Source organism: Hipposideros armiger, unplaced genomic scaffold, assembly GCF_001890085.2.
Source record: "Hipposideros armiger isolate ML-2016 unplaced genomic scaffold, ASM189008v1 scaffold_546, whole genome shotgun sequence".
Taxonomy (NCBI): Eukaryota; Metazoa; Chordata; class Mammalia; order Chiroptera; family Hipposideridae; genus Hipposideros; species Hipposideros armiger.
Window position 1 is genome coordinate 1,036,746 of NW_017731896.1, and position 12,840 is coordinate 1,049,585.

Genomic DNA, 12,840 nt, shown 5'->3' on the forward strand with positions numbered 1-12,840 from the left:
GCTACTAGAGAAATTAATCAGAATAATTTAAAAAATACATAAAATAATAATTTAAAAAATATAAATTTGATCACAGTAATTTAAAAAAAACATAAAATATAAAATGCTAGTTCTTAATAATATACAGATCAAACATCCACAAAGATCATATATATATATATATATAAAAGATACACAGTACAGAAAAACAGCATAATTACATTATGCATAGGGTGTAGTAGGACAAAAGATACGTGAGAAGATGAGGACTTTTCTGAAATTAGAGAAAGTTCTTGCGAAAAGTGTACTTTAAGAAATATTTGATATTGTTGAAACTTATTTGACTTGGCTTTCTGCTGAATGAGAGGTTTTTATTAGGATTGTTTTAATATTTCAATAAAAAATTATTATAGTAAACAAAACAAGAGGTTTAATAATAAAAGTTATATATAGTAAAGAACTTTCTGGATGGTAAGGATTATTGAATACATAAAGAAAAGATTTGAGTGCCGCAGCTATGTCTTACTCGGCTGAAGATTACAATTCTGAGACGGCATATGACCCCTATGCTTACCCAGGCAACTATGATATGCACACAGGAGATCCAAAGCAGGATCTGGCTTATGAATGTCAGTATGAACAGCAGACCGACCTATCAGGTGATCCCCGAAGGGATGAAAAACTTCATCCACTATTTCCACAAAACTCTCTCAGATCTGATTAACCAGAAGAAGGTATATGAGCTGCAGGCCAGTCCAGTCTCCAGCGATGTCACTGATTGGTGAGATCAGGACATCTATGAGAACAGCTGGACAAAGCTAAAGATTCTTTAAGAATACACCTTAGCCTGAGGCTGAAGTCATTGCTCCACAGGTTGGTAACGATGCTGTCTTCCTGATTTTGTACAAAGAATTGTACTACAGCTACATATATGCCAAAGCCAGTGGGGGAACTTCCTTGGAGTAGAGGTTTGAATCCTATTATCTCTTGAATCTTACTGCAATCTCTTCAAGTACATTCTTAATGCTGATGGTCCTGGTCCTCTTGAACTACCCGACCAGTGGCTCTGGGATATCATCCATGAGTTCACCTATCAGTTTCTGTCATTTAGTCAGTACTGCTGGAAGATCACCAAGAAGTCAGGAGAGGATATGACTTCCTTCATTCCTTTCCTAAAATCTAGAATGTACACAGTGCCCCCAATATCCTTCACTCACTGTTACACAAGAGCAACCTCAACTGGCAGTTGGAGGTGTACACAAGCGGAGCTGACCCTGAGAGTGTGGCTGGGGAGTATGGACGGCACTTCCTCTACAAGAGACTTGGCTACTTCAGCCTGGTGGGGTTTCTGTGTCTGCCCTCCCTACTGGGGGATTACTACCAGACCATCAAGGTGCTGGAGAATATCGAACTGAACCAGAAGTGCATGTGCTCCGTGTGCCGGAGTGCCAGGTCACCACATACTATTGTGCTGGTTTTGCATACTTAATGATGTGTTGCTACCAGGACGCATCTGGGTCCTTGCCAGCATCCTCCTCTACGTCCGGAGGTCCAAGAGCAAGTTTCAGAGGACCACTTAAAAGCATGAGATGATTAAGAAGCAGAACGAGCAGGTGCATGCGCTCGGACCAGCGCCCTCACCAGGTAGCCCATGTGTACCGATGAGAGCATTCCCCTGCAGCTTCGGGAGAAATACGGGGATAAGATACTACACATGCAGAAAGGTGACCCGCAGGTCTATAAGGAACTTTTCAGCTATTCCTGCCCCAAATTCCTGTTGCCTGAAGTGCCCAACTATGACCACGTGCACCCCAACTACCACAAAGGAACCCTTCTTGCAGCAGCTCCAGGTGTTTTCTGATGAAGCACAGCAGCGGGCCCAGCTCTCAACCAGCCACAGCTTCGGTAAACTCGACACCACCATGCCGACGGCCAAGCAGGTGGGCTTCCTGGACCTCATAGAGCAGGAGTTCCGGATCCCACTCCCTGTTTTCAAACACAAAATGATGAACCTGGTGTGGCCCAGCGGCATTTTTGCCCTAGATGGCGAATTCCAGTCAGCCTCTGAGGTTGACTTCTACAACGATGAGGACATGATTGACCCACACCACAGACACAAAGGTCGCCAGGCGCTACGGGGACTTCTTCAACAGATTCACACATTTAAGGAGCTCAATTGAACACTGAAGAAAATAGGACAGGGACCCTAAGAACATTCACACTGCCGTTAGTTAGAAATCTATTTTCATGTCATGGTTGGTGGGGGATATTTTTGCCACTGTGAAGGCTTTACCTAGCTCAGTCATTAGCCAGTCAACTGATGAAGTTTATCTGAATCAAGGACTAAAACGTTTTAAATAGGTCTCAGTAAAGAGTCTTCTTTGGAGCCAGGAAAAAAAAAAAAAGGTTCTAACTCTTCTGCCCTAAAAATTTTGCCCATGGTGTAAAAATAACCAATGACAACACATTGCCTACATATTACAGAACAATGAAAGAACTCAAAGGAAAGCCAAGTAAAGTCCATTTCACAATATATACCTGTCATATTTATGTAAAAGTTGACATACTCTTCCCACAAGTTCCCACCAACATAAAAGAAAAACAAAAGACAAATCCAACAAGAATTCTGTATTAAACCACAATTCTATAATCCACTGATATTCAAAATGACTGAAAAACTGAAAGATTAAAAATTTGAAGTATCCTCAGCATTAATAAAAAAAAAGAATGCATTATGCTATTTAGCAAAATGCTCATGTAAAAAGATTGTACACCACTAAGGTTCCCTTAAATTCCAATATTTTAGGATTTTAATATATGTACAGAAATAGGATTTCTTATTTTTTTTCCTCATTTTTTTTTCTTCTACTCTCAGATGATACCTACCTTTAGGTGAATATGTATCTTCTGCTTACAAGTCTCTATTAACCAGACAGTTCATTGTACTATAAACGCCAGGTGAGCAGAGATCTTGTCTGTCTTGCTGACTACTATACCTCAGCATCTAGAAGAGGGTCTGACACTTGTTAGACCCTCATAAAATATTTGCTGAGATTGAATGAATATTTAACCCTAAAAGAGCAAAGCAATTACTAGGAAATGATAGACACAGTTTCAATTCTAGAAGTGAAAATGTGTAACCTAATCTAAAAGATAGGTAGGGGTTAAAGTTGAATTTTTAAAAGTTTTTTAAATATATGTAAAACAGATTGAAATCTAAATATTTGCAGTTTTTAAAATTATTTTGCACTTGGTCCAAATTCAAAGAATACAGAAGAGTGTACTACCACCCAGTTCCAGTCCATTTCCAGTGGTTTCTGTCTACTTTTGGATGCTTTCAAGAATTTAAAGACAGGTCATTAAAAATCTTTGGTCCAGATCTCATAACTGTTAACTATAGGAGGGTTGACACAATCAGTTAGTTCCACTGCCATTACTGGAAATTTTCCCTGTCTCATTTTTAAGAAATTGCTTGACTGTATTCCATGATTTATTTAGCCATATTCCCATTAATAGCCATGTAAGTTTACTAAAATTTTGTCTTGTTTTTGAAGCACCAAAGAAATTTACAACCTGAGTGCACTCCTTTCAAAAGATGTTACAGTTTCTCTGGCACAGATTCTAATATGTGGAATTTCCAGGTCATGATTTGCATATTGTAAACTGTGATAGATATTACCAAATTGCTTTCCACAATGAGAGTACCAATTTATGAGTCCCATCTGCAGCGCATAAAAGGACCAGTTTGCCCTGTTTTCTTTCATTAAATGGTTGCATAGTTTTCCTTTATAAGTTTATAATTATATATATATATACATATATATATATAATGGATATTTTATTATTTATTTTAAAATTATTCTATTAATAGACATTTGGAATGTTCCTAATCTTTTGCTATTATAATCAATGCTATAACGAACATCCCTCAATACAGACCTCTGTATACTTATGTTAGTATATCTTATAGAAATTGTTTGAGCCAAAGAATATGTCATCTCCAATGTTACTTCTATAAATCAGGTTTCCATACACACATGACTCTGTCTTTGGGCTCCCTATTCTCTTCCCATAGACAATTCACCTATCCCTACAGAAATATAACTCTGTCTTAATTACGACGGCTTTATAATAAATCCTAACACATCATGTATTAACAACCATATTACCAAGCATTCCATCAAATATTTCAGATGAATGTCAATTAGTGAACATATGTAATAAAATTGAATTTAAAAAGTGATCAGACTAGAGATTATGATACCTTTTTTTTTCATAAAGCACAAAAACCAAGTAAAGTTCAAAAGTGTATTCTTTTGAGTTACATCAATATGCAATCATTTCTAAGGCAAGGAAATTATGCAATCCAAACTGAGGATAGCTGTACCTGGAGCTATATTTGGAGGGTGGAGTCAGGCAGGTTGAGATATATAGATTCATTTTGGAGGTGGCTTCCTGGGTGTTTGTTTTACCATTATGTTTCATGACTTACATGTGTTAGCTAATAATTCATTCTTTTAGAAGCCCCTTAGTACAACCAAGAGTTCCATAAAAAACAATTTTGTCTTAATATCTTAGAATTTATGAATGTTAGATAAAGGAGAAACTTCTCTCCTTTTGAGGGCATATAGCACAAACAATTTGCAACTAGCATTCAACTTGTGATTGTTGCTAAGTAACAATAATCATCTGGATTTATGCATTCAGAGTGAATATTTTTTAATTTTTAAAAAAGCAAAGAGTATAAGAACAAAAAAAGTTTGACAGATTTTTATTTAAACGTATCAAGCATTTTTCTCTTGCTTGTGTTAGGAGTCACCCTGAGATTAGTGACTATATGATGACAGACATACTGGTTTTGGGTTTAGGTACATGCAAGGCTCACTTCATTTGTTTCACCATGCCTCCCCAGAAATGTCTTAATGCAAGAATCCACTTAATAAACAGGAGCTCAACACTTTAAGAGGCAACAAGGTGACACGGATACTCTATGAGGAGTAAGATAAATTGGGCCACCACAGTGCTGGGCTTCCAATTTGGTGGGTCCTTCCTGGGCATGGTACTTAAGATCATGTCTGTGAGAGGGAATACTTGAGACCTTTCTCTTAGATGGTGAATTCCTCTCTCTAAAACAAGTGTATCAAACTGATGTTCTTGGCGAATTCCTGAATTTCAACAGTTTCTGTTTTATTAGGCATGACCTTATTATCCTTTATTGAAGCAAGAAGAATTTTGGCAAAATAGTCAACTCTTTCTGCCCCTTGAAGAGTGAGGCTTAGTTCTGTATTTGTGGCTTTCATTTCAAAGTGAATCAAAGATTTGTATTCTGTGACTTCATGTTGACAGTATTATATCCAGAGTAGTGGTGGCAAACATTTTTGGACATGGGGTTTACAACCTCTTTATAATAGTGTAGCTCTGACTGCTTTGTTTTCCCTTACATTTCTGTTGCTTCAGCTGCTATTCAGCTCTTTTAGATATCTGAAAAAAACCCTGGAAATTCTGAGGTGTCTGAAATAGACACCAGGGCTTTATAAATCTTTTCCCCTCTTTGTTATCTCTACAGTTTGCTGGTATACAGCTGAAAACAATTTAGAAGCATACTACTTCCTAAAAGTTTTTATAAGCTTAAGTGGAAAAAAAGAACATATGACTTCCCAGTAATGCCCTACATTAGATTTACCTTTGCATTAGTATTTCATGTTGTAGCAAAAAAAAAACAAAACAATTCTAGACATTAGCTTTCTTTTATTTCTTAGTCACCAAAACACAATATGAAGGATGGCGAATTTAAACTGGTCTAAAGAGCAAAATTCAAAATCAATTACAAAAAAACATGACTTATTTTAATGGGACTACTAAGCATAATGTTTGCATCCCAGAACATCTGAAAATCTGATACATTGCTTTTTTTTTTTTTTTTTTTTTTTTATACTGGGGAATCGGGGAAGGGGAAAAGACAAGCTGCTGTCCTTTTGTTCTTCAATCTAGTTGTGGAGGACTTAGCCTCATTGGCCCATGTTAGTANGCTGTCCTTTTGTTCTTCAATCTAGTTGTGGAGGACTTAGCCTCATTGGCCCATGTTAGTATTACCACTGCGCTCTTCCTGGTTGAGGCAGTCGCTCCCTGGCCATTGGACGGCTGCTCAGGGCAGCTCATTGCAGCTCACAAAAGCTCACGCCAGCTGCCGGCCAGCCCCAATACAGCCTACGCTGTCGCTGGCTACTCACAGCAGCCCAACTCCAGGTCGAGCTGTTGCTCACCATCTTAGCTGTAGAGGGCCCAGCATTACTGGCCCTCATGTGGGATACGAACCAGGGCCCTGCTGCTTAGAGCTGGCATCCCAAGCCAACTCTTAACCAACGTGCCACTTGGCTGGCCCTGATACATTGTTTTTGTATATATACATATATATTTATATATATATTCAAAGTATATATATATAATGCTTAGTACAAATTGTGATTTCAGTATCTTTGGGGATCCTATCAACAAGACATACCAAGAGACGTGAAAATATTAGGTTTACTTTTATCGGTGTTACTTTTAAAGCCTACCCTCCTACAAATTTTAAACTTAGGACTAAAAAGTGATCTAATTTTTTAAAAAAGCTAGAATGGGTATCTGTAAAATGCACTTAAAAAATGACTCATAAATAAATGTTATCAGTTAAAATTATACGTTTTATGGATTCAGTTTTCACATTCACTAACAAGCTGTTTCATGGGTATTGAAGAAAGGTCAAGTATGATGTGGAATTGTAATTACTCAGGCAGATGTTCCAGTTAACATCATCATATTGGGTAAGAATGATTGTTTACTTTTTGATAAGGAATAACAGATTTCTTTAGTCTCTTATTTATTACAATGATGCCTCCTTAACATTGCTATTTGGATATGAATGCCCCTGCGCGCGCACATGCGCACGCACGCGCACACACACATATACACACACACACACACACAGGGAAAACTGAAGCTGTTGTTTTGTTTACATGTTTGAGATTGAGACAACCAATTAATCAATTAGTCAATCAGTTGATCTACAAAATAGTCAAGACTGCCCACTAGTTGTGCATTATTGCTCTGAGGTATGGGAGAAAAAAAAGTATACAATAATGACTGTGTCCTTAAAAGATCTGTAGTCTTTTGAGAGACAAGTCATGGTGGGAATGCACAGCAGAGAAAACATCACAAAAGTGTAACTTATACAGGCTCTGAGAGCATCAAGAGCATTTCCTTAGACAAAGAGGAACAAAATGTGGAAGAAATTCTGGGAAAGCAGATTAGCAGGGACAAAGACAGAGACACTGAGGGAGATATTATTTAGAGACACTGAGGAAGGAGCCCTGAATCTAGTGGAGATGGTCTGCTAGTAGTATTCACACATTCTTTCTTTCACCCATTTAGTCAATATTTAGTACTTACTATGTGCCAGGCACTGTTCTAGGCATTAGAAATATAGTGGCGAACAAGACAATTCTTTGCTCTTATATAATTTATATTTTAGTTTGAGGAGATAAACAAATTAATACTCTTCAGGTGGAGCTCAATACTATAAAAAAATAACAAAGTAGTGTGAAGGATTTGACACAGACTGAGGGAATTTCTTCTGGGTAGGGTGATTAGAGAAGACCAGTTGGAGAAGGTGGCAATTAAGAGACTTGAAAAAAGTGAGGGAGAAACGAACCATAAAAAAATATCAGGAAAGAAAATTAAAGGCAGATGATATTGCAAGAGAAAAGTCCAAAATGTGGGTCAGACTTGTTTTGACTGAGGACTGGCTATAAATGCAAGAATGGAGCAAAGAGTGGGGCTGGTAGGAGGATCAGAGAAGCAGACGGCGGCCAGAGCAGGTAGGACACTACAGTTATGGGAAGAGAGTTTTCAGCAAGAGATGACCATGTTTGAAAACTAGCACACTTGTCACTGGGAACAACAGACTGTAGGGACACAAGAGTGGAAGAAGAAACCCAGTTAGGAGACTTTAGCTCTGGGAACGAAATAAAGTTAACCAGACTGCTGACTGTGGAGTCTTAACAGCAGGGCAGACTTGCTGAAGTATTAAAAGTGTGGAGGAAAGGAAAAGAGAAATAAAAGGTGATTCTTAGGATGATGATGCCATTTATTGAGATATAATGAACCGGAGTTGGAGTGAGTTGGCCAGAGGAAAATTAGAGTTTTGTTTTGGACATGGTTAGTTTGTTTAATCCTGCTAAATATGTCAGAGGTATTGGATATAAGTCTGCAAATCAGGGGAGAGATCAGGGCTAGAGGTACAAATTTGTAAATCATCTGCAAGTACAAGGCGTTTAAAACATAGGTGAGATTACCAAGGGAATGAAATGTAGAGAAAAGGTCAGAAAGTCTCAGCTCTCGGGCCTTCTAATCCATGATCTGGCGAAGGAGCAGTGGGATTATGAGGTCTGATGGATAATTTTTGTAATGGGTTGTATTGTGTCCCCCATAAAGATATGTTCAAGTCCCAACCCCTGAACTTGTGAATGTGACCTTATTGGAAGAAGGGTCTTTGCAGATATAATTAAGATGCACATTGAGTTCATGTGGATTAGGGTGGTCTCTAAATTCAATCACTGGTGTCCTCATAAAGCGACACAGAAACGCAGATGCAGGGAAGAGCACCATGTGAAGACGACGGCAGAGGCTGGAGTGATGTGTCTGTAAACCAATGAATGCAAAAGACTGCCAGTCACCCCCAGAAATTGGAGAGAGGCATGGAACAGACGGTGCTCTAGAGCCTTCAGAGAGAGAGCATGGCCCTGCCGATACCTTGATTTTGGACTTCCAGCCTCTAGAACTGTGACAGAATACATTTCTATGGTTTTAAGTCATCCAGTTTGTGGTGCTTTGTTACAGCAGCCCTGGGAAACTATTAACAACGATTTTTTCAGATTGCTGAGGTCCTTATATACCAGGATAGTGTTTGCCACAATGTACAAAACACTTCTATGTAGCAGGTGTTATGTTTAAAATCAGTCAATAAAAGGCTTCACTTTTAGTCAAGTACAACTGTTTAGGAAATGCAGGATCAAAAGGCTTCTTTCTAATAGAACTTCTCAGAGTTTTTGTGCTAATAAGCATTGTAAATTGCCAAAATGGCTATATAGTATAGGTAATGTTTCTCAAACTTTTAAACCTTGGAATCGTGTGCATGTGTGTATAAAACATAATTTGGAAAATGTCCCATGAATCAATTTCTCTTGAGAGCTGCTCTAGACTAAAAACAAATTGTAAATATAGGGAGGAAACTACATTGATTAGGTTTTCTTTTAATAATAAGTAGTCATGAAATTTTAATGGTAAGGGATTTTGAGGCTGTTTAGTTTAAAATCTGTATTTTATACTTGTGGAAAGCTGATGCTTTGAGTGGTTAGGAGACCAATTTCACAAACCTAACATGTCCTCCTATGCTTAAAAAAATACACTCCTTTAAAATGTATTAACCTGAGTTTATCTTTCCTTAAGAAACTCTACAATGTAACAAATAGATTCTATGGCCTCACTACATTTTTTTTAGCTGAGCCATCCTGCCACATGTTGGTAGCTCAGTGGCTGCTCAGCTCGGGCCAGGACTCGAACCGCTGTTGCTCAGAGCTCAAACTCTTGAGCGAGCTCTTAACCAACTGAGCCACTCGGCCGGCCCCTAAGTTTTTGACAATGAAAAGATAAGACATCCTTGGAGTGCCAGCACTACAGGCAGAAAGGTGCTGAAAAGTATTCTGGGTGGTTATGACTACTCTTACTCTTGATATACACATGAAGGAAGTGGATTATGGATCAATTTTAAGATTTAATACACAAACATAATTGTAATGGCTTGGTTCATTTTATGAAATCATCAACATAAGGGCAGATATACTTGAAGAAGAACAAGTTATTCTTGAGTGGTGATTATTTTTATTGTAACATTTAAACATTTTTCCTCTGAATACTGCCATCGTTACTTTTCTCCTGTATCCTCAAATTCTGCTACTCATCATTTCACCCTAAGAAAATTTAGACTTATCTGTAACATTACTAGTTGCATTAATGGAGATTCTATAGTATCTGTTTTATTAGTGGTACACTAACCATAAAGAGTTTCTCTTTTAAAATAGTCTTTTCTTTGTATTTTCAGACAAGTAGATTTGATTGCAAGAAGGATATATTGTATATCAAACTGAAGTTTAGACATGAAATCTCCTCTTTGGGAATATAATTATACCATTATTGTAAATCATGTTTGGAACCAACTTCTGGATAACAGTGTTACATAAAATACATGTTTAGAATGACTCCGACCAAAAGATTAAATGTAGACAGGGCAGTAGTTTGAACTAAGGCAGTGCCAGTGGCCTCACCCTGAACTTCAGAAAATGTAGGGTTCCCTAACTCTTTGCCAGCATATTTACATGCCATCATTCATGCCCCATGAAGACTTCCAATCCAGAGCTCACATCTCCTTTTTTCTTTGAGAATACTTTTCAACTTTGAAGTATACTTCAAGTCTATCTGACTATCTAGTTTAAAAATGTCAACATATAAAGAAGTTTTGTAATTTTCTAGCATGCACAAGATGAATTACAGATGCTCTTTTGGAGTAAACGAAAAACGGGTATAAAGCGTCCTAAACCCTATTGGCCACAACTTAAAAACCGTGTTTTTATTTGCCTTGTTTTGTTTTAAGATGTCTTAGGATAAGTAAATTCTCTGCTTTTGAATCATCTAAAATAAGTTCTACATATTTGGGCAGTTCTGCCTTTTTATTCCAAACTACCATAGAATCCACTGGGAAATGCGAATACTCATTTTTGCTCTTAACTAAATCATCTGGACAGAATAAACCAATATGTATTCCAGACTCTAATGGGCAGGCACACCACCTTGGAATACAGTCTAATTCGATATTACAAGTTAAGCAACAGCAGTTGGCCAGGAAAGGATTCACTGTAGTTGTGAGTGAAGATTTTACTTTTATTTGTCTGATAGCAGGCATTGTAGTATAAGCTTCCATATGTGAAGTTTAGTGAATTTGAAAAGCAAAGAATTTTGGTAACAGCAGCTTTACTCCCAATTTAGGCAATTTCCAAAGAAAATCTAAAAATTTCCAAAACACTTAAAAAAAGAAAGCTTTCGATTTAGGGAAATCTTAGAAAAGTAAAGGTAGATGAAATTGTATAGTAGTTGCACAGAAATCCTATCTTAGGGCTATGATCCAAGGGTTATATGTATCTACTAATAAGTTCCATATCCTACTTTCTAGAGTTCGACGGCAAGTAAAGAACTTATTTCAAATATAAGATGGATTGATTGTGGCAAGGGAGACTGATTTTGATGTGACATTACACATTAAGTATTTAATACAGTTTGTTACATGCACCCAAACTATGAACAACCTTTTTTCTACATTATTGTTTCAAGAGCTGATCTAGTGCAAATATTACAATACGTAGGATGACCTTTTGTAAATTAAATTAATATAAAGATCCCAAACAAATATTGTTACACAACGAACTGTTCAAATAACAAACACAAACTCTTGTATTTTTATCAATTTGACTTTTAAAGATTTTAGCAATTCTTATGTGTCGATCTAAGGAATGATGTCTGCCAATTTTATCTATCTCCCCTTTTGATCTTCAGCAACATAAATATTATCTTATTGTGAAGTAGAAGAATTACATGACTTCTTAGGTTCTTGTCTTGCTGTGAATCTTAAAATTCTCAAATAACTGATATATTTTTCCTTATATGTTTCAATCTACAAAAACAGGCAAGGGACTGTCCACAGGGCTTATTTTTGAGCTCTCTGCACACATACGAGTATATCGAAATTGATGTACAGTGCATGATGAATAATCCTACAAAGCTAGACTAAGTCTGACCTATTCTGGTTTTGAGAGTAGTGATAGCTCATTCTTGATTGTTCATGCTTGCTGCCTGCTATGCACAGGTGAACCTCCTTATGCATTATTAGCTATCTACTGTATTACTGTGTAACAAATCACCCCAAACCTAGTAGTTTAAAACAAAACAACAACAAATATTTATCATCTCAGTGTTTATGGGTCAGGAAACTGGGCGCTGCTTAACTGAGTGCTTCTGGCTCATGGTCTCTCCTGAGGGGTTGCAATCAAGTTGTCAGCTGGGCTGCAGTCAACTCAGTTCAACTGGGGAAGAACCTACTTCCAAGCTCACTCAGTGACTGTCGACAGGCCTCAAAACATCCACTTCCAAAAGAGCTCATGTGAGCCTCTCCACAAGGCTGCCTAATAATATGGCAGCTGACTTTACCCAAAGCAAGCAACCCAAGAGAGAATGAGAGCATTAAGTACACCGAGAGAGCACCCAACACAGGAGCCACAATCTTTTTATAACCCAGTGTCACTTAGTCCAGCTCAGGCTCAAAAGAAGAGATTACATAAGTGCAGGGCATCACTGGAAAACATCTACTATGTATTATCTCATTTATATTCTCTTGAAATTCTATGAATGAGGCCACTGAGACTTAGAGACGTTATAACCTGCCCAAGTGGCAGGGCCAGGATTCAAATCCAGGTGTGCATGACTCCAAACCTATTCATTAAACCACAATACTACACTGCCTTCTCAGATAAAAACTTCAGTTATGGCTGGGGGCTTTGGCACAGTATCTGTTTTGCTATAAATATGTAGGGATTTCTTGCATTGCATACACTAGTACAAAAGCCTGTCAAGATGCCAAAAGCCCTGCAGATACAGTCATTGAAACATGTAATTATCTTCCCTTCCTAAACAGTCGGCTCAGGAAGGTTTCTGTTATATTACCATACAAATGGTTCCCTGAAATGCAACAGAAGCATTTAAAGAAAAACTGGCACA

At 37.6% G+C, this 12,840-nt stretch overlaps 1 protein-coding gene and 1 pseudogene across 1 annotated transcript in view; one reads left to right on the forward strand and one right to left on the reverse strand.

Moving 5' to 3' along the window:
- LOC109396811 (coiled-coil domain-containing protein 91) overlaps window positions 1-12,840 on the reverse strand; it is a gene marked incomplete at its 5' end in the record, with an annotated part of 121,010 nt that overhangs the window by 1,321 nt on the left and 106,849 nt on the right. The gene's annotated exons all lie outside the window — the stretch shown is intronic.
- On the forward strand, window positions 74-3,689 carry LOC109396810 (eukaryotic translation initiation factor 3 subunit L pseudogene; annotated as a pseudogene).